Genomic DNA, 25260 nt, shown 5'->3' with positions numbered 1-25260 from the left:
AGATTGTGGTGCCTGCAAGGATTTAACGATGTTCTCAGCCCAGAGGAGAGCCCTGGACTATGCCCTGTGCCTGAGAAAGCAGGACTGAGCTTCAGCTGTGTAGGAGGGCAGCTGTAAGAAACCAGGATATCTACAGCCATGGTAGAGTTCCCTTCATAGCCTACCCCATCTCTTCCACATGCAAGTGCAACCTTGGAGTCTCTGGACCGAGCTCTTTCTGCTCTGAAGCCTTCACTGGCTATTAATACCTGGGGAATCTGTGAAGCAGGCAAACAAGGTTTTGATGAGTGTGGGAAAAAGAAAGGCGTTACCATGTATGAGTGAACTTCAGTTTCGCTCATGTGCTGAATTAGTCAGTGCCTTCAAGTGAATTCCAAGTGCTGGTCTAGCTATTAAATGACTCTTCTTGAAGAGCTAAGTGCTCCATTTTTAGCCTCTACTGGAGGAAAACTAAATTTAAAAAATAATATTTTAATCAGAACTATTGCAAGGGCTTTAGGGTTGGGTTTTTTGGGGTGCATTGTTTTGGGGTGGTTTTTTTGCATTTTTCAACTTTTTGATCCCTCCCAGAAATAAAAAGTAACCAGTAGTCAACACACAGCAGTTGCTGGCTGGAGAAATCCAGGTCACTTGTTATGCCCATGAATGTGATGTCTGAGTCAGGAAACCTCACTGAGATGTTGTAGCCCCAGAGGAGCACAATGTGATAATTGCCTCACCAAAGGACCAGAAGTACTTGGTGCAGAGGGTCAAGACACAAGCTCCAGTGGCTGAGAAATTCCGTGGAGGACTTGCTCAATTTGAACATTTAGTGGATGGAAAGGAAGTTGGAACATCAACACTGACATCTCAAGAATTCATGTTTCACTTCCTACCCTGGAGGAGTGGTTCCTCCTGCAACCTTTCCAACCCAGAGTTAACACTTTTCTGCTGCTTCCCCCTCTAATACAGCGACTGTGAGAAGTGCTGTCTGCAGGTGGCAAAAAACAGAGTTGTTTTTTCCATCAGTTCACTGTTAATGGTGTCCTGGCTTGAAGAAAGTTGAGTTTGGCTGAAATGGAAATGACAGAAGGGGCAGGGGAAAAAAAGATTACAGAAATTTAGACAAAGCAGGTGTATGGATTGCATGTCTATCCTTTCTGCAAACACGGAGGCTGCGTGGGCTACATCCAGGAAAGTGTCCCAGCTGTAATACAAGCACTTTGACAAGCACACATGAAAAGGTAGCCAAGCTTTGCACTAACACTAAGGCAAACGCAGCCCGCTGGGATTAGCATCTGTGCAGAGGTTACAATCCTTCCACACTGCTTTTCAGTGATTAGGCTGAAAAACATGCTCAAGGATGCTCACGTGCACAGGAGATTGTCGATATTTGTGCTGAAAATCCATTCAAATTCAGAAATTACAGCTAACATGAAGCCTACTTGATCCTCTTAAGGCTGTGACCTGATTGTGGAAACATTTCTCTTTGCTTGTTTTTCTAAAATACAAAGAAGCAAGGCAGAGGCTTGACTGGAGATGGATTCAGGCTTGCCAGGAGGCCTGAAGGTGTTCCCCAGTTGCATCGCTCATCAATTTTTAATGCCTCCATTTCCCCTCCAGCTCACAATGGACAAAAGCTCCCCTAGTCAGGATATTCTCTGATTCTGTGGTGCCCAAGAGCATCAGCCAAACTGGTATGAATTTACACCCCCGGCCAAGAAGCAACACTCCCAGGCACAGCAACCCTTCAGCCTCACCCATGCAAGAGGGATCAAGCTGGGTTTGACAGCACTTCTGAGGCAATGTGGTGGAGCCTCATGCTGTTGGCCCTTTTTCTTCTGCCAGAGCTGTCAAGCTGAGGTTGTGCTCGAGCGCTACAATTTGCCATGTGACATTTCAGATGGGAAGCAAAAAGAATGGCTGTGCCAACCACCACTCTCAGGTTCTCTGCAAAATAAAAACCAGATTCCTGACATTTGCTGTGTCTGAGAGAAAGGCGGGTCTGTCGTTTTTACAAACAATAAAGGATGCAGAAAAACAAACTTATTCCCTCAGAGCCAAGCGCAGTTCCCCATCATGCCTGGGAATCCCCGTGGAAGGGAAATTCTGTTCTAACAAGAAAAGATTTGACCAAAAATACCAACCAAATGCAGCAACTGCAACATTTTTCTTTGTATTTTTTTTGTTTGTTTGTTTCAGTTCTCAGGTTTTTTTGGGTTTTAAAGAAAGCAGTCACAGGCAGACTTCTCTGTGGGACCCACCATCATCACCAGTGTTAGCAGAGGGACCTCTGCCCCCCAGAGCTTTCCCCAGGCTTTGCCAGACTGATTTTAGCACCACCAAAAGTCACACTCTGAGTTTTCATTAAAAAAAGTCGATGTGAAAACCAGTTAATTTTCTCACTTCGAAAAAGTAGCAGGGAGTCAGACAGCAGAACCTAAATGTCAATAGCAAGGGAAATCACAGGTTTTTTTCTGTTCTCAGCAGACTTCTTTCCAAGGTGTGAATTTGCTGATGCCTAACCAAGGTTAAACTTATGCTCTGCCTTGAGAGGGGAAGGGGAAGGAGAGAATGAAAATCCCTTTCATCCAGCAGCTAGTTTCAAACTTGCAGACACCAAAGGTGTTGAATAGCCTTTGAAATCAATCAAGAGATTCCAAAGTTTTTATCCAAGGATCCATTTTATACATTTACACATATAACACTGTAGTTGCATAAGATTCAAAAGTGTTAAGAGATTTTGGTAAATTTGGTACATTTTTTGGTAATATTTGGTGATTTTTTTTTATTTCCTTTACTCTTTCGAAACAGTCATATGCCAAATCAGCCCTTCTCAAGTCCTGCTGTAGGTCCTAACAGGTTGGGATGTCAAGGCTGTGTTGTGTAACAGCCTGAAGCTGTGTCAGGGAAGATTTAGGTTGGACATTAGGGAAATGTTCTTCACTCAGAGCATGACTGAGCATTGGAATGGGATCCTCGGGGAAGTGGTCACAGCACCAAGCCTGACAGAGCTCAAGAAGCATTTGGACAACACTCTTAGGTGTGATTTTTGGGGTTGTCCTCTGCAGGGCCAGGAGTTGAACTCGATGATCCTTGTGGGTCACCTCCAACTGAGCATATTCTATGATCTCTGCTTCCAGGCCATCCCTTAACCAGAGAGGAGGGCTGCATCCTTTGAACAATGTTCTCAGAAACATAAAGCACCCTCGGACTATTCTGGTTTAGAGGACACCAGTTTAGTGCCTTTCAGGGAAGAGGTAAAAATATCCTTAAAATGCAAAAACATCTGAGGGTCTCCTGGTATTCATCTCTACGTGTTTGTGTCTCCTGAGGAATCACTTCATCCCTCTGTGCCGGTGACCCCAAGCCCCCTATTATTCTTTTCATTTTTTGAAGCCCTTGGCTGCTTCTGTGGTGACTTCTACTAAGAAAGTCCACAGCAAGATGGTAATAAATGAAAACCTGTGATGGCATCACGTGCTCTGCTCCTTTTCCTTTGAATTTATGGTGGTTCTTTACACCACAGATCTGGACACGGGTTGTAGACACAAAGGTTGACAACCTGGGGTGAGGGCCTTGGCTGTAAAGTGACAGCAGCTCCTGAATTGTGCCAGCTTGGTGACACTCTGGGTGACCCCTGTGCCTCACACGTACTCAGAACCACTGATGGGAGATGTTAAATATATCCTGCATACCCTCAGGAATGGGCAGCCTCCACCCTTCATTGGTCAGGGGATAAGGGCATCTTACCCCAGAGGACAGGGGACACTGCTGCACTGAGCCCAGGCCTGTGCTGTGTCCCCTTTACTCCGTCCCCAGGCTCTTTTTTGTCTTCCTCAGCTTCCTTTTTGTCATCTTTGTTTTTTCTTTCTCCTTATCCTTCTTCTTCTCCTTCCTCTTTCTTCTTCCTCTTCTTTCTTCTTCTTCTTTCTCCTCTTCATCTTTCTCATCACTTTTTTTTACATTTACCTTCTTTCTTCCTCTTCTTCCTTCATATTTATTCTTTTCCTCCTCCTCTTTCTCCTTGTCATCACCATTTTCTTTCTTTTTCCTCTTCTTCCTCCTCCTCTTCCTCCTCATCATCTTCATTTTCTTCTTCTTAGAATCCCAGAATCACAGAATATTTTGGGTTGGAAGCGACCTCAAAGCTCATCCAGTTCCAACACTCTCCCATGGGCAGGAACAACTTCCACTATCCCAGGCTGCCCCATCCAGCCTGGTTTTGAACACTTCCAGGGATGAGGCATCCACAGCTTCTTTGGGCAGCCTGTGCTAGTGCCTCACTACTCTCACAGGGAAGAGTTTTTTCCTAATATCTCGTCTAAACCTGCCCTCTGCATTTTAAGGCAATTCTTGCTTCTCCTGTCACTCCAGCCCTTTGTCCAAAGTCACTCTCCAGCTCTCTTGGAGACCCTTTAGGCATCGTAAGGGGCTCTAAGTTCTCTCTGGAGCCTTCTCTTCTCCAGGCTGACCAACCCCAGCTCTCTCAGCCTGTTTCCACAGCAGACCTGCTCCAGCGCCTCCGGTTCCATTTCTTTCCCTTTTCCTTTTCTCTTTTCCCTTTTCCCTTTTCCCTTCCCTCACGCTCCCCTCACCCCTTGACCCCGCCCACTTCCACAGGTCCCGCCCCTTCTCCAGCCCCGCCCACACTCTCACTAGACCACGCCCTCTCCGCCGTCCGTTCCCTCCCCATTGGCTCCTGCGGGTACCACGTGACGCGGCGGTGGCGCGCGCGGGGGCGGGGCCGGGTGCGCGGGTGCGTTCGGGGCGGCGGCGGCGGTGGCTGCATGTGCGGGCGGGGGGCGGCGAGCGGGGCCGGCCGGGCGGCGAGCGGAGCCGGGCGCGGGGCGAGCGCAGCCCAGAGGAGCCGAGCGGAGCCGGCGGGCAGGTCAGTGCGGGGGCGCGGAGGCGGGCGGGCGAGGGGAAGCGGCGGCGGCGGTGGCCGCACGTGGGTCCGCCCGCTCAACAATGCGGGCGGGAGGGGTCCGTGCGCCGCCGGCTGCGGGGCCACCGCGGCGTGCGGAGGAGGCTGCGCCGTGCCATGTCCCCCACCGGAGCGGGCTGATGGCTCCGCCGCAGACATCCTGGGGCTTTGGTGGGGGGCAGCAGCGTGCGTGCCCCCCCGGCCCCCAGCGAGGCTACGGCACCTTCAGATTGAACCCAAAATGAAGGGAGGGGAGCCACAGCCCCGGTGTGCGGGGGTCCCGCTCGCTGCTCCCTCCCCGCTGGGAGCCCAGGCGCGGTGCCGCAGTCCCCCACCCCGTGTGCGGCCACAGAGCATCCCGGCAGAGCCCATCTCCGTGGGTGGGATGCAGCGTGGGCACCGTCAGGGCTCCGCGGGGCCTCTCCACCCCCGTCTGGGGCCGGACGCAGCGATCGGTGTCATAAGGGGCCCGAGGGGGGAAGCGCCGTGTTCCCGGCTGCCCGGTCTCGCCATCCCTGAGGATGTTTCCGTCAAACGGATGGGGCTGCCGTGCATCGGTAGCTGCGGCGGGGGTGGCCTCTCCTGGCTCGTGTTTAGAGCAGGCTGTCGAGGGAAGTGGTGGAATCACCATCCCCGGGGGTGTTCAGAAAACGCGTGGCTATGGCACTCGGTGGTGAGCGTGGTGGTGGTGCATTGATGGTGGCGCTTGGTGATCTTGGAGGTCTTTTCCAGCCTGGATGATTCAGTGATTATGTATTTTAACGTGTCTCGTTAGGCTGACAAGCCATTCCTGGCCTTGCTATGGCATGGGGGCTTGGGAATGCCAGTGGCTCCCATTCCCTGGGCAGGCAGGTCACATAGCTGGAGAACGTCCCATGCCGTGCCTTTCTCTGCCGTAGGTAAAGTGGATTTTTGCGTGCCACTGGAATTACTAATCCAAGCAATTAGCTGGAATCTGTCAAGTTTGTGCTGCTGCCAATTTCTCTGGTTCATTTGGTTACAGCTTCATCTTTCTGCTCAAAGGAACTGAAATGTGTAAGCAGGGCAACTGAGTGTCTGGAGCTGTTGGGTTGGGTTTATGTGCATCCTTCTGGCCAAAGGAGGATCAGCAAGAAGACTGAGCCTTAATGAAGTCGTATATTTATTGGCAGCAGTGGAAAAAGAGTGGATAAATGGGGCTAGTGGCTTCTTTGTATACGAAATGTCATGAATCTCCCTACCAGGTTGTGAGCTGGATTTAAATTCCACTGTTACAAGGATCGCTGATTTTTTAATCACATCGTTGCTAATAGCTTACATTAAAAATGCTGCAGGTGGATTTAAAGCTGAGGGTCTTGTGGGCTCAGCAATGTTCTGCACCAATATTTATACACATCCAGGGGCTTAACAGGGTGTTGTTACTTGGCTTCAGAGTTGAGTGCCCAGCTGGCAGGGGCTGATGCAGCATGGTCCCTGACACAGCCACTTTCTGGGGATCTCAGTTGCCACCAAATTTGCCTGTTGGGCAAGTGAAGAGACTTTTTATCTTTGATAAGTGCTCCAACCTGAAATTTGTTCCTTCTGGGAATATTAAAACTTTAACTTTGGTTAACTTGTGTCAAAGGTGTGTGCCGTGAGCCTTCGCCCTGTTGGGTCTGCTTAGGGAGATGGCTGCTTGCAGAAGCAAAAAGCTTTTGTTACAGCTCTTTTATTTTTATGTGTGCTTTGATGGCTCAAAAATCACTCAGCTTCCAGTCAAGGCAATCCTGGGTGAGAAGCATCCACTGGGATTGGCATGTTAAGTGAGTTTCTTTGATTTGACAGCAGAAGTGCCCAGAGAGACATCAAAAACCCCAACATCAGGGCGTGTTTCCAGCTTCATCATCCCCTGCAAGCCATGGAAATCAGTGGCTTGAAATCCAACAGCACTTGATGTTAAAATAGCAAACAGTAAACATCGTCTCCTATCAATAACTTTAATTATGGTTTGGGTTTTGTCTTAAATATACACACATTGTCATCAGGAATCAAAGTTTAGCATCCAGACGTGCTCAGTGGGGTGGTAGCGTCTTTGGACAGGGTGTAACACGCTTTTATAGCATAAATTAAAATAAAAAAGGGGTTTAGCAGCATAGCATGCTGTTGTGTAAGAAAACTGCCAACTTTTGGGCTGAGACTGCTTGGTTTCTGGGCATCGTGTGCTGCGGCGAGTTGGCGGGTTGTGTTCCCGGGCAGCTTTGGATGGGGAGAGCGAGTTTTACCACTCTGCAGCTGAACCCTGACGGGGTTTTTCAACCATAAAACCAAGTGCAGAGGAGGCTTTGTGTGTTCCATGGGTAGCCAAACCGAAAGCAAAAATAAACACCCGCGAAAGCTGGGTTTTTTTGGTCATTGACGGAAAAGGAAAGTGCCGGTCTAGGGGAGGGTGTGAAGTCCCGTGTTCGTTACGCTCCTAATCTGGAAAATACAGACTGTGGCACATGGCAGCAGTGTGCGTGGCTAATTTTACATCTTGTCCTTTTCCCTTTCTGATTTAACCCAAAATTAAGGAAGGGAAGCAGCACCCATTGGCCTATTAAATGTTCATTTTTGCCAAGTTACGCCACTTTGCGAACACGAGACGCGACCGGATTCCTGTGGCAAGGAGCCCTTAAAATTTCAACAGCTCTACCTATAAATATAGTCACCGTGAAAGGCAATCCGGCTTTAAAAGAAAAAAAAAAGCAACCATGCTCTTTTTTTAGTCCCACTGTATCTGCCTGACTTTAGTGCCATGCGATGCATCTCCAGCCGGGCGGTGAAGCCGAGGCGGTGTGGAACATTCAGTCTCCTGATTCCTCTTGCTAATTTGTGTGAAGAATGGGTGCAAGCAGAGAAAAAAAAAATCATTTTAGTTGTCCTGAAGATTTTTGGGGATGGGATGGTGGGGCTGGATCTCTGCATCCATGTCATGGCTTTTTGGAGAGGGACCTTTGGTCATTGCTTGGTCCTGGTGCATTCCCAGGAGCTGCTGCACTATGGGGAAGTGCAGGATGGAGCCTGAAGCATCCCTTGGCTCTAAAGCAATGTCCCAGATGAAAATTAAAGGGAAGAAAAAGAAAGAAAGAGGCTGGCTGCCACCTCACCCCAGAGGAGTCTGGGCTCACCCACTGCTCTCTGATGCAAGCACAGCAGCTCAGGGAGCTCAGGGGCTGGTTTTGGACATGCCCGGGGTTGCCCAGGGACAGGCTGGCCTCGGGAGCAGGTACAGCATGTTCTGGGCACTCCTCCAGGCCAGTGGGACCCCCCACCAGCCCCAGATGATGTAGTGGGGTGGTGGCCACTGACACATCCTGGTAGAGAAGACAGCACTGCCTGCAGGGCTGGGATTTAGGTGGAGAAGCTGCAAGGGAGGGTGGTTTTGCAGCTTAGTGATGCTTTTCAGCGTGCCCTGCACTTGCATGGCAGAAATCCACTTTTGTGGCCAGAGCAGCTGGGTCACCTTGCAGTGCCAAAACCTGCTGGGTATGGTTGGGATGGGGCACGGGCTGGGAAGCGTGTGGGAGTGGGGCGGGAGAGCTCGGCACGGGGAATTGCTGCGTGTGCACTCGGGCGAAGTGCTGAGCCTGGGCTGCGCGGGAGCTGCAGACAGAACCCACACGTGACGTCTGAATTTCAGATGATTGCTGGACCACTTTGCCAACAGCCTCTCGCAGCTCATCAGCTGCAATATCGCTTCTTCTTTTCCCCGTTTTTTTTTTATTTCCTTTCCCCTTCCCCACCCTGCCTGTTTTCTAAGCCGAAGCAGGAGGGATGAATACGACACCGAGGGTGGCTGCAGCTGCGCAGGGTTTGTATCCAAATGGTTTCCTGGAAGGCAAGTTTTTTTGTTGTTTTTCAATCTTAAAAATATTTTTACAGCAAGCGTCTCGTATCGGGGCTGTTTGGATGTCAGGTTTAGTTTCCCATGACATGGAGTGATTAGAGGAGGGAGGGGAAGGAGGGGCTGGGTGCTGCTTTATGTGCAGATCTCTCTGCACCGGTATCATTGCCTATTGATGGTAAATGTGTTCCCTCTCATCTCTGTGATAGTTCTCGGAGATTTCCTCTTTTACGTCACTGCAGTTAATAAGATGTTTAACTTGGGAGCTGGGGGCGATGTGCTGTGCTGTGCTATCGTGTTGCAAGGAACGGGGGGATGACGAGTTCCTGCGTAGACTTGTGCTGGGAAGATCGTATCAATGCTGGGGAGAACAGCTGGCTTTGGAGTCAAACCATTGCCTTTCACCCTTAATGAACCTGACCTGGCTGCATCTCTTTTTTTTTTTTTTTTTTTATTGTGACAATGATTATTTTCCTTCTAATACTGAGAGAGGCAACTCTGTCCTCTCTATCTGCTGCACTGCTGGAGTCAAGGGTGCACCTTGATTTTTTTAAGCAGATTGTGTCTGCCTGGCTGGACTTAGCTCTTTTTTTCTTCTTTTTTGGGGACCACTGAAGCATTTCATGAGAGCACCTGATGGCTTTTTGTGGTGAAGCTGCAGGTGCAGTAGCTGCAGAGCCAGAGCCCTCTCCAGGAAAGTCCTTGACTGTGTGTTTGCGTGTTTTGTGTGTCACTGGTTGATTATAGAGTTAAGAAAATGCTGCTGCTGTACATGCCTTGACCAGGAATAGCCTCCCTCCTGCCACACTTTGCAAGGCCAGCTCATCGAGGGCAGGCGAGTTGGTCAATAAACGCTCCAAGCGGCACCCTAGGGAGTTGGGAACCAAAATGGGAACACTTGTGTCCTTCAGCTCCTCCTTTCTTGCCAAGTTGTTTTCTTCCCCCAGCTCCTTCTCCAGCTTGCCAGTCAAACCCTCTTCATTCTGCTGTGTTTTTCCACAAATGTTTTTCAAGCGTGACAGCAGGGAGAAGAAAGCCACGAGTGCTGCAGGGGGCTGATGCCTATCAGGCCAACCCTTGCCTGTGGCTTTGGGGGCCCCTTCACTTCAGTGTCTTGGTGGCTGCAGGTGGGTTCACATCTGGCAGCTGTTGGGCTTGGAGTTGCTTCTGTCTGCCACCAGACCCAACCCAGCCACCTGCACTTATTCCAAGGCTCCCAGCTCATCTCCAGGGCTTGGGTCAGGTGGGATGGCCATGGTGTCCCTATGTAGGTGTGGAGGGGAGAAGGGCTCTGTAACCCTCTCAGGGAAACGGGGACATGGAAGGTTTGCAGGAGGAGCAACCACAGCTCTGGTGGTGGCATTTTCCAACCTTCCATCAGGACCTGTCGCTCGCAGTCCTGATGACATTTAGCTGCTGACTTGCTGTCACTGATTTTGCTCAGTAACCCTTTTCTTTTTAAGACTAAAATGTTCCTTAAAAAACAGCATGCCACCAACACGTTGGACATTGATTTAGTTTTTGGGAGGCTCGCAGCCTCCCAGTTCTACTTTTGCTCTGGGGAGGAAGCAACATGGTTGGGTGCAATTTTTAGCCCCCATGGGAACAGGGACTTAAAAGATAACCCTACCACATCACAGCTCACACCCTCACTGCTGGATGTGGGAGTTAATTTTTCTCACTGCTGCCACGCACAGCAGCCCCTTTCTGTGCTTTTGCTGCGAGCTGGGACAAGGGGAATTTTGGGTGCAACTCCAGGCAGTGCTGGCTCGGCACATGTCCCCAAGCGTCCCAGCTGGGCGGCTGCCCGGGGCCCCCTTCATGTGAACGGGGTCAGCAGCTGGGAAATAGCAGAGCAAAGTGCCTCCCTGGTAATTCCCAGCTGCTGTTAAAGCGGCTTTAAAATAAATTCCCTCAAAGAGTAATTCCAAGTATTTGAGGGTTTGAACTTTTCCAGAGAAGGGTTTGGGAGCTGCCGGCTACCGCACTGCACCCTGGCACGCCGGGGATTGCCCTGATTATCCCAACATCTAAAAAACACCTTTTTGATGTCTATATGATGTTTATTTATTAGCTGCATGTGCAGCACAACTGTTGGAAATGGGGCACTGCTGGAAGCAGAGTTGTGCTAAACTGGGAAGATGGGTGGCTGGGCAATGTCGTGGGCTGGAGGCAATGCCCAAGGCTCAGTGACCCTGGCTGTGCCATCCTACCTGGCCACCAGCCTTACCCAGGGGTGCAGCACAGCCGGGTGCCCCTGGCCGCACATTCCACGGCCGGCCCTGCTTGGTAACGTGGGCACAACAGAAAACAAACTTTGCAGCAAACTTTTGCTCTCCCAGAACCCCTGAAGCTTGCTTAAAAAAAAAAAAAGCTTTGGAGCAATGTGGTCTTTCTTTTTCTCATGCTCATGAAAATTCTCATACCAAACTAGTAACCTCCACTGCCCCCTGTTCATTATTTTTTAAGGTGGCGTTAGGGGGCATTTAAGGCAAGCCTTGTCTCATCCTCTGTGTCCCCTCCTCTCCTACATCCCGTCGTGGCAAATTACAGTTTCTGTGCTTGTGTGACAGACACTAAAAGGGAGAGGTTTGGTCAACAAACTGCAAAGTTGGTCTCATCCCTGAAAGGCTCTGGATGTCCCTGTGCTGGTGCTCCCCAGGGTGATGTGTTGCTGCATCCAGACTGGTGCAACTTCTTGGTCACAGGAATGTCCCCATGAGGCTGAGTACCCCGAGCTGGGGACATCCAAGCTTTTCCCTGCAGAGACAGTTCTGGGCTCTTGCCCAAGTCCCCTCTCCAGGGCCCTGGCACCAGTGCAAGTGCAGTCAGGCTGAAGGCTGATGATTAAACCCATGATCCAGGTCACTCTTGCCTCTCTCAGTGCTCCAAAAAATAAGGATGCTGATAGCAAGACTACATCCAGATGGGGATGCTGCACTTCTCTGCACAGTTCCGTAGGTTTGGAGGTGAACTGAGCTAATTTGGGGTATAACCACCCTAAAAAAAAAAACATTGCAGTAGGGAGTTCTCCCCCACACACTCTTCATTGCATGGCTAAGTTGCTTCCAGCTCAAACTGACTTCGTTCATGGGCTGACCTTTAATCTGGCAGCTTCTTACTGAACTTTATATCATATATATAGTTTTTAAATAATTTTTTTTTTCTGTGTGGGCATGACAGAGTTGTCTCCTGAGGTGGCAGAGAACACATCTTGCCTCTTAAGGACAGGGAAACCTGCACATAGCACAGGGAGATTTGCTGTGGATGGGGCACAACCCAGTGCTGTCCCAACCCAAAGTCACATCCACTGGACCACACACTTAGCTCCTTTTTTTTTTTTTTTTCTCCTCCCAAACTAATCCCTCCAGCCCCTTAGGCTTTTTTGTTGTTGTTGTTATTGCTCCTCTCTGAATTCCTTCTAATTTGCAGGCTCACTGCCAGCATCCAACGCACTATAAAAAGGGGACTTGTTCTTCAAGCTTCCCTCTGGTACAGAGCGTTTGCACAAATAGCAACACGCTTGACAAGTAGGTCTGATTCTCCCTGCTATTACCGAAATGCTCGTAGGGTGCTTGGGGAGTAGAGCTGCTGTCTCAAGACAAGCCAAGCTGAATTTCACACAGGGCCCTGAGCCCAATTCCCAGCCGGTGTTTAAGCTCCTGTCAGCTGGAAAAACGGAGCTGTGCATTTTTATTTTCCTCTCCAAGAGCGAGCGGATGCGCTCGCATCCCTCCGTATCCCACCAGCTCAGGTGGGATGTGGGCTGTGGCTGCAGACCCATGTCCTGCTGAAGGCAGCAGCTCCAGGGCCACCACCAGTTTTTGGCTGGTCCCCCCCTGCTGTTTCAAGCAGCCATGACACAAACCCCCTGCCAGCTTCCTTCTTAAAACTAATGAGCTGTTTGACCCTGGCAAGTCCTCTGGGAAAGCTGTTGCCAGAGCCTTGCTGCTCACACAGACACAAACTGCTCTCATTTCCAGCTTAAATTTATTTGTGGATGACTCGTACCCATTTGGCCTTGTTCTTCTTGTACCCACACTGGCTTTTAGCTTGGATGGCTCCTTTCCCTGCTCTGGTATTTATCCTCTGGCAGGCTTTGCCAAGTGCTCTGGGTCTGCCAATCTAAATAACCCCAGAGCTCCTGGTGGAGCACGGCTGGGAGGGGTGTGAGGGCATCTGGGCTTCCTCATTCCTGCAGTGGAGACAGCCCCAGCAACTTGATTTGCAGCTCACCCATTGAAAAGGAAAATCCACCATGCTGCCTCTTGACATCCTCACGGGGGATGGTCCCAGCCTGCAGAAGGACAACTCCAACCATCCTCTCCACTGACAAAGGCTCTCTGATTTGAAACCATTATCTAATTTCATGAGCACACTTCTCTTTTGCAATGCAAACACCATTTTGGCAGAAGATGAGCTTTTTTTTTTCCTGGTGCAGCCTTCAGGAGCACCTTTCCCTCTCCTTTCTGGTAGTGCCAGGGCTCATGTTCCTGGCCTTGCCAATCTCAGCCCTGCTGTTGTGAAGCTGACATTTCCCAAGCACAGCTGTGCCAGGCACTTTGCTCAAAGGCTGAAGTGGATTTAAAATGTGAAAGTTCATCAGGTCAAAATACACACGTGGCTCCTTACCACTGGCCCCTTTTGGAGCTGTAGGACTATGCAGGATGATATGAAAGAGCTGCAAGGTGTTTGCTTTCCCCCCAGGATGATAATTTTTCACCATACTTTTCACTGCTGCATCTTTGCCGTGGCTTTTCTTTGCCTTTTATGTGCTTTCTTTGGGATCTCTGTGCTTATTCCTGGTGATGCTGAGATGCTGGCTAATCCATCCCAATTTAGACCTCTGCCTTCACCTTGGCAGATAGAACTTGTACCTTTGATGGAAGGAAGGATGCTCCAGGTGCCATCACTCACCAGCTCCTTATTTCCTCCAAGTTTCCCTTTAGTTATGACTTTTTTTTTTTTTTTTTCCTTCTCTCCAATCTAAACTGCACCAGCATGTGTCTGTTTGAGGCAGGATTTCATGTTCCCCTGCAGTGTCCTTCCATCATTCTGTGCCCTCGTTAAACCACGCGGAAATTGGCATCATTGAGGAGGAGCTGGCCTCTGCCGTTTATTAGCAGGATTATTCTCATCTCCTGATTTCCAGTGAAGCTGCTGGGCTGGTGTAACACAATTCCCACTAAAGCTCATCTCCACTGTCAGGGAGAGTGATGCTGATGGGGCACTGAGCATCAGCAGTGCATACCAGGAGGAAACCAGCAGACCTCATCGCATCTTTCCACATTAAGTGATTTTTGACCCCCAGTTCCTCTCCTCCAGGCCATGGTTGTTTAGCACATCATGGTGGGCATTAACTTCCCCTCCTGAATCTTTTCTGAGCAGCCCGTGGGCTCCTTCACAGCTGCAGCTCCAGCACAGGAGTGCATCACACCCTGCACTCATCGCTGGGTTTGCTTTGTGCATTGCATTTTCTCGCTGCCTAAATCAGCATCCACAGCCTCCAGCACTCAGAGTGGGTACAGCTGGGCATTTTCTGCCTGCAGTGGATCTTCCTTGTTCCTCTTTCCCTATTTATTTCATTTCTCACTGTATTTAAAGGAGAGGTCAGCGTGTGTTTTGCAACCTTCTCCTCCTGTTATTAATTTCTTAGAAACAAAGGGGAAGGAACCACAAGCAATAAAGAGCCTGAGGTTTGAGGACTGGTTGATTATTTGTCAAAGCTAGAAATGCAGTGACTGAAGAGGACAAGAGAAAATCCTCAATGCAGATGTACCTCATTTAAGTTTAGGCTTGTGTAGGTCAGATTTGGGGGGGTGTGGATTTTCTTCTGCTGCAGTTTTAGATGGAGCTGTTATCACTGCCCTTATTGCAAATAGCATCTTAGTTTTGCCTTCTGCACCTCATTTTTTCACCCTACAGCCTGACTTTCCTGCACCATGCCCATCTGATGCTGGGGGAGCAGTGGTGCCCATCTCAGTGGCATCCTGGCAACCCATGGAGTGGGATTGGATTGCATGTGGCTGATGGCAAGTGGATGGCAATAAACCAGTCCTAAGGGTGCAAATGTGGCCAAGGAGTCTGGGACTGGCCATCAGCTGCCGGGAAGAGGGGATGAGGAGAAGCAGGATGCCTCAGATGCCAGAGCCAAAGATGCTCAGAAGCCCAAAAGGGACAAAAATAGGTGTCTGGGTCACTCAAGAGGATTTGAGGACCACTTAAAATCTTTTCCCTCGGAAGCAGCAATTACCAGATGAAAGGGAATGTCTTCAAGCAGGCATTTTGGAGCATCTGGTTCGTATTTGGCACATTCACTGGGGGAAGCAGGGAAGGCTGGAAGGCTGCTGGGTGGGTTGGTGGCTGGGCGAGGCAGAGGGTGTCCTTCAGGGGATGAATCTGGTTGCTTACAAAATGCATTTTGACACCAGGAGCATTCCCACATCTCTCCTCCTTTTTGGACTGTGCTGCCAATAACTTTTCAAAGCATTAATGCTGAGTATGAGCTGGATTTCTGCTCGTGGGAGGTTAAGGGGTGTCCCCACATGAAGTGGCAAATAGGGGGATGACGTTTTTTTCTTTTTAGGTTTCGCCCTTCCTTGCTACAGAGGAGGCATTGGCATGTAATTGCCACCAGCTTTAATCCAGCCAGACCAACTGCCTTTCTGGCAGACCCAAATACAATAGGAGCCAAAGGTTATTGCATGCCCTAAATAAAACCATTACAGCCCTGGGGCCTCACCCAAGCCCAGACCGCAAAGCATCCAGGACCGGCTCCATTCAGTTTTTCTGAGTCTGGAAGATTTGGTTTGATGGCAGTGACCCATAACTTTTTTTTTCTTTTTACTTTTTTTAATTTTTTTTTTTACTTTCCCCCTGCAAAGCCACCTGCACACTTGCAACCACTGTGGCACCTGCCAGGAGCAGCACATCTGGCCAGCGTTAGCGAGCCTGCCAGGGATGCACTTGGTTCATTCTTTTCTTGCTAAAATCATTAGTGGCTTTAATTGAAAGCAGAGGTGAATGAAGGCACGTCATACAGACACACCACAGCGTGCACAGCTCAGCCCAGCACGTGGCTGTGACCAGTGTCCTCTCAAACTGCTGCCAGATACAGCCCAATGTTCTGCCCATCCATGGGGTGGACTGAGATTTCAGACACCACATAAGGACCCATGTGGCCTGGAGTAGTCACCCAGCAGCCAGTGGGTCCCACACTGTACTCTTCTCCCAGTTACTGCTCCAAACTGGGATTTACTCTGAAACCTGAAGGGTTTTGCTCTCTATCCATAAGCAAATACAGCCCAAAGTGATGCAAATGCGTGACCTCACCCAGATCTCAAGAGGTAAATATTGCATCACTATGAGCACGCCCTGTATCCTTTCACCTCGTCTGAGACACTCTTGAGTCCATCCTGATGCAGGGGCAAGCCAGGCCAGGGAGGAGCTGTATGATGGGAAAGGCTTTTTCCTCACCTCCCAGTTTAATTATCAGTGTCTCATGTTTGCAGCATGATGGACACTGGTCCTGCCTCTGTGCAAGGCTGTTCTGGCTCCTGGCATCCCCACAGAGCTGCCAGCAGGGAGAAATTGCATTTCACAACCCGTCTTTCCAGGCTCCCACAAGATTACTGGAGGGAGAGGAATGTGCTGAAGAAAATATCCCAACTGCTGTTAAAAGGCACAGCTTTCCCTACCCCTTTCTGGGATGGCCATTCCTTCACTGAACCAGACACCCTCCTCCAGCTGGCAGCACCCACTGGAGCCAGCACTGTGTCACCTCCCCACATCACCCTGGGGTGCCTTTGCCCTCCTGGCCTCCCCTTCATGTGCAAATAATTGAAATTGTGATAAGCAGGCTCTTTTATGAAGAAATTCTGCTTTTCCCTCGTGGTGCTCCTGGGACAGAGCTCAGTCACTTTATATCTGGGCAATAAATCTCCAGGCTCTCTAGGGCACACCCGCCACACAAGGCAGTAATGGGCCTGCCAGATGCTGTTCTGTCTGGGTGAAGAGCTCCCCAGCCAGTGCAGCATCTGTTAATCATTTGCCACGAGAGCCCAGGCAGTGAGGGAGTCTCAAGTTGAATCCCTTTTGGCCAATCCTTTTGAATCACAGTGAAGGTTTCTGGTCTACCTGGAGCTGAAACACCCTGTGAGCTGCTGCAGTCTGTGATCTGGGCTGAGAGATGCAGCCCACACATCTCAGGAGGAAGGTGAGAAATCTTTCCCCTTGGTCCTTCTTCTGAGAGGTGTAAAATCCTCACCAGGCCAAGGCTAAGTTAGCCTTTTTCCTTGATCTCTCTCTTCTGCTTTTGCTTCAAAATCCAGTGAGCATCAGATGATGAGATGTGGTCCTGGGCAGTGAAAAGCAGTGGGGAATCTTGAACTGGTTTGGTGTTGAGTCATCTGCTCCTGGGTGATGGCATATGGACAAGGCTGAAAGCAGGGATGGCTTTCTCTGATGTTTCTTCTCTGTTGAGTCTTCTTTCAATATTCCACAATCCCAGACCACACATTTGCCTCCAGCAAGTAAAACACCTCCAGGTTCTCCACAGAAGATACTGTTGCATCTGGGGGCGATGGTTGGGCTGTTGCACTCATTCTGATTTCTCTCCTCAGCTAATTACAAGCCTCTTGGACTCTCTCAGGTGGCTTTGGCAAGTGTTCTGCTTTTCTAGTGCCAGTGCCAGGGAGCCTTGGCCACATCCATCAAATCTTTCCCCAACTATTAGAAAGCAGTTACGCTCCTTGTGTGTTTTTTCATTGCCGGAAGCTGGTAAGTGGATGGATCCTACACAAATAAACTTCTTGAGGGCAGAGAGTCAAAATATCCCTGGGCTTGTTTGGTGGGAAAAGGTTAACCAGTGTGAAGTCTATGAATTGCTGCTGACCCAACTTTGTTGACAAAATATAGTTATTAATTGGACTTGCAGGCAAACTGCCTGGGGATATTTAGAAGGAACTTGTCCATCACAAGGGCTGAGATCTCCCTGGGAGAAGATCTGTCTGGGCTCTTTGGAGATGCACCTAGGCCTTGGCCATGGCTCTGGTTTGGGGTTTTGTTGTTGAGGATAAGATGTGTCAGGGTCTCAGTCTTCCACACTGGCCATGGGGCCACACAGATTCACTAAGAGCAGAGCTGTAGCAGAGGAGGACAGGAGGAGCCTGTCAAGAAGCCTGGGTCCAGGTGACTGAAATGGTCTCTTGATCTGCTGGAAGGTCTCCTTGCTCATTGCAGGAGTACATGCTGCTGAGCTAGACAACTTTTGAAGTTCTTTCTAACCCAAACCATTCTGTGATTTTTGTGATGACTCTAATGAGGCTCCTCCGCCCCTAAATTCAGATTTCTGCTCTCAAGCTGAATCCTATACAAAGCATCATTACCTAGACAGGAGCAGAAGCTTCATGATGAAGGTGAAGTTCCAGAGTGTGACCTGTGCTGTTCCCAGTGTGCTCCTAAATCCCAGCAGCAGTTCACTGCTGCATTGACCCTGATGACACTCACTGTCACCCTACCCTCAGCCTGGTGGCTTATTTTTGACTGTGGCAGGGCAGTGGTCAGTGCATGTCCCTGGGTGCCACCACAGCCTTTCAGCCACCATCATGGCAGCTCCAGAGCTGGTGCTCCTCATGGCTGGCGAGTTCCTTCACAGCATCCCATAACCCTGTGTGAGGAACAGCTTGCTTCCCTCAGCCTGGGAGCGAGCAGAACACCCGCACTGGCACTGGCCCAAGACAGAAGCTTTGGGAATCCTCCTCGACAGCATGACAGCAAATGCTCCTCTCCAGCAGGGCCAGTGCTGGGAGGCTCCCAGCAGCAAAGCCCATCCCAGTGCAGGAAGAGCTCACCTTGGGCTGAGAGGTTTCCTGCACCTGTGTGACTGAACATGCTGGAAAGCACCTTCCATGCGTGCCAGAGTGGTGGAAATCCAACTGCCAGCAGATAAACATGCCTGTGCCTGTCCTGCCGTGCTTTGAGGAGGAGGTGGCACCTAGTGGAGGTGGGCAAAGGGGCCCACCTCCTCAGTTTCCCTAAAAGGCTGATAGTTGCCTCCTAGGTGAGGTCAGCTACATCCAGGTGGAGCTTCATACAGTTTACCTGTGCTCCTCAAAGGTGGCCATGTGCCTGTAGCCCACAGATGAAGCCACCTCTCTGGGATGCTCAGCCATGTCTAATTCAAGTTGGGCCATGCAAACATGACCTGGAAGAGCCAACTGGAGCAAGATCCTTTTGCCTGTTCCTCTTGTGCAGCCTCTGGATGTTTTCTTGCCCAGGCTGGAGTTCAGAGCAGCCTGACCGTTCCCTGAGAGCAGCCATGGCAAGCAGCCCACGTTTCACAAGTGGGGTTTTCCCATCAGGCTCTCCAGCTGCTATAAATAACAGGAAACGTTTTGTCGTTTTCTGCTCTGGGGAAGGTCAGGAGCTGCATTCTGTGGTCTTTGGAGCTTTAATAAGGTTGGAGATTCTGTGCAGTGTACCCAGAACTCCCCCGAGACAGCTTGCCTGAGGCTGTTTGGCTCCTTGGATGGAGAAGTCCTGAATGCCAGCCTTTGACAAAGTTACCATAGCTGCCCTTTATGAGCTGTCAGGTCCTGCTAAATCCTTAATGTGCTCTTCATCTCCAGACCAGATGCTAACTCTTGGGTTGCTGCCGAACCAGCTCACGAGAGGTTTGAACTATCTTCTGTCAGTGGTAGGAAAAGCTTCCACCATGGATCCCAGGATGGATGGATCTAGGGACACCTAGATCTTGTGAGCTTGCTGGGAACTCATCTTCACAGAATCACAGAATGTGCCCTTGTGAGACCCACCTGCAGAACTGTGCCCAGGTCTGGGGTCCTCAGCACAAGAAATACATGGACCTGTCAGAGAGGCACCAGAGGAGACCACAAAAATGATCAGAGGGCTGGAGCATCTCCTCATGTTTGTGTTTGCAGCAGGATGGAAATCTCCCCAGCAAATCAAGTGGGGAGATCCATCCTCAGGGGGTTGCTCAGACATCTAGACAGCTTTTCTGGGTCCTGGAGAGCCCCAGGCTCAGGTCTGTGCTGCCTGTAGCCCCAGCAGCCGTGCAGGGAGGAGGCAGGGCTCTGTCTGCCGCCTCTCCCATTTCCCCAGCAGATGCAGGAATGCTTTGATGTCCACTTCCCCAGCCCCAGTGCCCAGCACCAGGATTAACCACCAGTCAGATGTCTCCACTGACTCCAAATAAATCTTCTAAACTCAGACAAGCACCACTCAGAGGGGTCCCAGCTTCCCCCTCTTGCAGAATGAGAGTTAAAAGTAGTTTTTCCCCCCTGCACCTGCCTCTCTGAAGCCAAGGCTGTGTTTTATTTTTAAAACCTAAGTTTCTTGGTGGTTGGCTCCTCTCCTGGAGTGCACAGGCCAGGGATAAATAGAAAAATTGCCCATCTCAGTGGCACAAAGAAGGTGAGCAGTGTGGAACGTGCTCACATGGGTTGGAAGAAACTCTTTCCCCCCCCTCCCCCAATCTCTTCTTCCTATAACCAAGACAGAAATGCAGCTCTAGGGATGATCCTTCAGAAAAATACTGAATTTTGCTCCTTTTTGCATGTTTATGAAAGTGTTCTATTTGTCTCTAAGGGGTTTTTGGGTCAAAGTTAGCATGCCCTGTGCAGATCTCTGAAGCCTGGCTCAGTCCCACTTAAATGGTTTCAGTGAGGCTGAATTATTTTTTGTTAAAGCCCATGTGTTTACATTTCATAAGCTTATTTTAAAACACATGTGTATACAAGAGCAGGCTTATTTATATGGCAGATTGGCCTGCTGTGTCCTTACCTGACTTAAGTGTCAAGGAAGCAGCTTTTTTTAACTTTTTACAAGCAGAGTTTAAAATAAAATACTGGTTTGCTGTGCTCCAGTGAATCTGCCCAAGAGAGGAGGTCAGGACAAGGTCTTGTTTTCCAACTGTAAAATGTTATTTTGCTTATTTACAGAGCTTCCTCTCACCAGCCATCATTTTAGGTTAGTATGTTAACAACAGCTATAGGTAACAAAAGAAAAAAAAAAAACCCAACATTTATGTTCCCCAGAGTCTTGGCAAGCCAAAATCCCCAAGTAGCCAGACTTCCCAGTGAACCAGCTTTTGGGAACTTTCCATCAGTAAAGCAGGATTTGCTGGGTGACCCATTCTACCCAGGTTCTTGGCAAGATTTCTGATTTCAAGTACCCCAGGGAAATACTTGAGAAAAGCCTTTGTGGAGAGATCTTGGCATTTTCTACTTGCCCTGGAGGAAGGATTTTATTCTTGATTTTAATCATTTGAATTGGTAACACACCAGTCCAGCTGCAGGAAGGTGAGGAGCACTTATGGTGGTGCGGTTCAGTGTTGGAGTGTGAGGAGACGTGTGTGGACCTTAAAGCAGGATGGGAGGGTGAGGAGAGCCCCAGGGAGCTACAAATTTACACAAAAGCAAAGGGAAGCTTTGACCGTAGGACATAAAATTCATCTTTCACAGAGGATGAGAAGCCCGCATGTATTTTTATGCCTGTGCTTGGAGAACTTTTCCTGCTTCTATCAAGCTTCCACGTGGGGCTGGTGGACATGGACATGAGGACCTAGGAGGTAATGAGAGAAGTGTTGACATTTACGCCCAGGAGAGAGCTGGAGCAGACACAGAGTGAGGGATGGTTTCCATCCAGAGCAGCTGTAAACCAAAGCCCTGACCACTGGTGGTTATTTAAAGACTCCAGCAGCATTTCCTGCCATGGGAAGGTGCTTGGCCCACGTTCAGCCTGAGCGACTGCTCTCTGCAAAGCCAAATAAACAACAGCCACTTGAACTTTCCACCTTGCAGGCTCAGCCAGATGCCTCATCCTGGGCCATGATCAGGCACTGCACCGCAGGTGGGCCTTGTGGATGAGCCTCTTGGGAGGATCCAGAGCGATCACCACATTTTGGGGTTGAGGGTGCATCTCCTGTCTCTGAAGGACCCTAGTGAAAGAGTTTGGTGCTGTTTGGAGCTGAGAGAGGGCATTTGGGAAGGGAGATCTGTGTCTCCATGCAGGTCCATGTCCTTCAGTGACCTTGGGCAGGGCAAAGGGAGGAAATTACATCCTTTAACTCTAGAAGTGTGCTTTAGATGCTCCATCTCCTCAGAGGAGCACAGTTCAAGTGGCCAGGATCAGGATCTCATCCATCAATCCAGGCATGGTGGTAATGTGTGACTGCAGTGACCATCTGATCTGCAGGATGTCCATGAGGGTGCCAAGGCATTAGCGGGGAGATGCCCATAGCAATGCTTCGCCCCTTGGGGAGGTTGGAGGTGGTCCTTTCCAACCTCAGCCTTCCTGTGACAGTCAATATGAGATGTCACAATCCTCTGTAGGCATTTTGTTGCTTTTATTGAGTTGTAGTCAACACGATGCACGTCCTTCCCTACTTCTGACCCTTCCCCATGAGCTGAGATGTTTCAGCAACTCACATGAACCCTGCAGTGGATGTTCCTCAAGCCCAGCTCCTCAGCCTGGGAACTTTTGCAAGACTTGGCAGCAGGGCTGTTGCAGGAGTATTCCACACAGGACCCAAAAATCTTGCTGTCGGTGCAGCGTCGTCCGGCCTGGGCGCGGGGTCAGGTCCCTCAGAAATCAGACTGTTGACGAACAAGCTTGAGCACATTCAAATGTTTCGTCTGATTTTCTTGGACTGCAGAGTTTCCAAGGAAGCCAAAAAGCTGGCTGCTCCTCTTGTTGACTCTGCAGACCAGAAATACAGCTGGGTTCAGTGAAATAAGGGAGCTCACAATTCTTGCACTGGTGTAGAAGAGAGAGGAAAAGCTCGATTTGGAAAAGCTCAAATGTCTTTCTAGAGATAAAAATAAGTTCAAGGTGGTGCTCTCTCCTGCCTGACATCCCTCTGAATTTCTGGCAAAGAAGCAAATCCAGTGGCATTTCACTTTATCAAGTTTGAAAAGTGTGTCCACACAGGCTTTGGGGAGTGCAGAGAGAACCTGTGCCAGCACTGAGCTGGGATGACAGCACAGGAAACTTCAGGCAGGAAAAGAGCATCACTTTAAACTGCAAATGAACCCTGAAATGACAAAAAACTTGAAGCAAGCCCACATTTCGGGTCAGGCTGGCCGTGAATCAGCTCTAGAAAACAAAAGACAAAACTTTCTGACTTCAGTTCAAGTTATGAACTTACAAACTCTCATTTATCTGGTTTAATGGATGCGAGCCAGAGACATTTTTTGAGGTTAGTGGATGGGACAGCTTCCTGAAAATGAACTCATTGAGAAAGGCATGATTTGGAAAGTTTGTCTCAAATTCTCATCTTGTACAAGGCTGGGTTAATGTGACATGGAAATACCTTCTGTATATCCCAGAGTTGCTCTTGAGCATCCTCCATCCATTTAATGCTCTCTGCTAAAATGCAGAGGCATGATAAATCACTTCCAAAAATGAAAGTTGAAAAAAAAAACAAATCCGATTTTAAACTCATCTGAATGACAACAAATGTGTAAAAAGCTTTTGCACAGGACAGCCATGTAACCTCACTCCATTCCCCCAAGATAACAAGCACGGAGTGGCAGTGAGGTGTGGACAAGTGGGGCAGCCCATGGTCCAGCTTTGTGATTTCATGGCTCAGAGATGGGGATCAGAATAGGAGTGTCTCACATGTTGGTGGTTTTTGTCAGCAAATCTTAGTAGTTTTATTTTTTTTCAGAACAAGGCTATTTTCCCCCCACTCTGTTTCCCTTTAAAACACCGATTTATTTTTGCCGTTGCTTTAAAAATGGCTGTGTATTCCCCACAACTGTCTTCAGGCATTACAAAAATCAGAATATTGCCTGAAGCTAGGCATAAAAATGCAGCAGAGGCGTCATGCAGGCAGCTGGGCTAAAATTGGTATCTGCTAAAGTTAGGGGAGAATTTCATGGAGCTGTTGTTTTATTGAAGGGGACAGGTTGAAGACCTGGGTTTTATCAATGCCCTGGCATCAGAGGGATGCACTACTGGTCCTGCATGCTGTGAATGTTCCTCATCCTGGGTGCTGTGGCTGCAAGCTGGAAGGGTGGCTGGGATGTGCTCCTGGTGAGGAGTTGGAGGTGTTGTCACCAGCTTTGGAGGCAGCGATGCCACAATGATGCTCCTGCCTGCAGTTTTGCTGGAGAAGTGGGTGAGCTCAGAGTTGATCCTTAGTATTAACTAAAGGCTCCTCTTCTTACACTGTGCCAGTCTCCTGGGAGCAGATTTGGGGCAGGAGTTCCTCTGTGCTTGAGTTAGGTGATGGCTCCATGGGTGCACCCAGCCAGATGCAGATCACCACAGTCCTGCCAGCTTGTGAGGCTCAGACAGGGAGGCTGTGGGTCCAGCCACATGGGACAGGTTGGTTGGAATTTCCAAACCTTGCAGGGAGGTCTCTTGCTGAGGTCCCCACAACCTTTCAGGTACCACTATGTGGTGGAGCTTGAGGGAAGTCCCTCTGTTTCTAGTAAATGCCAGACCAGGACGTGCTAATGACAGCAGAGAGGATGTGCTCCATCTGTGTGACGAATGACACTTACAGGAGATCTGGAAACAGGATGGGGATGTTTTATTGACCAGCTGATAAAAGAAAATGCCAGGGAAATTCCCCTATGGGAACACACGACAGAGTTTCACCCCATGGCTCAGCATTGAATTACAGAGCTCATTTAGCAACCCTTGGCTGCCTGTCCCAGTGCTGCCCACAGTGCCCTGCCAGTACAGCTGCCTGTTTGTAGAGACATGGGCTGGGAACGGATCAAGCTGAAAATAAACTTTTTTATTTTTTTTTTAACTCCCCCAAGGCATGATCGACTCCATGGTGCCTTTGCCAAGACAGCCTCGTGCTGGAAGAACTGAGCCAAACCAGTACCTGCTGATTTTTCACTGGAGCAGATGAACCCCATGTCATGTGGCTGGAAGGGACATCTTCAGTCCCTCTCCACTGCCTCTGTCCCACTGTGGTTCAGCCCACACCAGGCTTGTTTTGCTCTTAGTTGTCATGTGCAATTCCAAATTTAAATTATTTGTGAAGCAGCAAAACATCCTTTGTGCTGGCTGCTGAAGTACTGTGTACACATCTGTGTCTGTAGGGTTTTTCTTCTAGGATAGTGAAATAGTATGGATTTTAGCATGGAACCAGGTATATTAATAGGAATGCCCTAATTTTGCTTTTTCTCTGTACCAAAGGATCTTACAATGGGGGAATTAATTGAGCCTTAACTCAGCACTGGGTGTTCTGCAAAGTCTCCATAGATATTCCTCAATGTTTTGTTTTTTGTTTGCAGCAGCCTGGTTCTTTAGGAAGCAGCATGAAAAAGAGGTGGAGAAAAACCCTCCCAGGATACACTCATGGCCAACAGAACAGGGAATGTCTGTCTGCCTCCTCCCCAGGCTGAAACCCTCTTATGTGCCCCTGGGAGCAGAGGGACAGGGACCATTCTGGACAGATTTCAAAGCCAGTATTTAACCCAGACATCTGGTTACTGGGGTTGCTTTTTCATTCACCTCCTTTCCCTTTTTC

At 49.4% G+C, this 25260-nt stretch overlaps 1 protein-coding gene across 3 annotated transcripts in view; it reads left to right on the top strand.

Annotated features, from left to right (window-relative positions):
* The first annotated feature begins 4711 nt into the window (after positions 1–4711).
* Positions 4712–25260, top strand: part of PTP4A3 (protein tyrosine phosphatase 4A3) — a 41997-nt gene continuing 21448 nt past the window's right edge. Inside the window, exon 1 of one of the 3 annotated variants that reach the window (XM_054647576.2) lies at positions 4712–4870. The gene's annotated coding sequence lies outside the window, so the exon portion shown is untranslated. Of the gene's footprint in view, positions 4871–8548; positions 8742–25260 lie in introns of those variants that run through there. The other 2 variants (XM_077189490.1, XM_077189479.1) reach the window with 2 other exon arrangements.

The sequence above is a fragment of the Agelaius phoeniceus genome, chromosome 1 (assembly GCF_051311805.1).
Source record: "Agelaius phoeniceus isolate bAgePho1 chromosome 1, bAgePho1.hap1, whole genome shotgun sequence".
Lineage (NCBI taxonomy): Eukaryota > Metazoa > Chordata > Aves > Passeriformes > Icteridae > Agelaius > Agelaius phoeniceus.
Note: the sequence above shows the minus strand (reverse complement) of the source record. Positions and strands in the feature narration are given on the sequence as shown.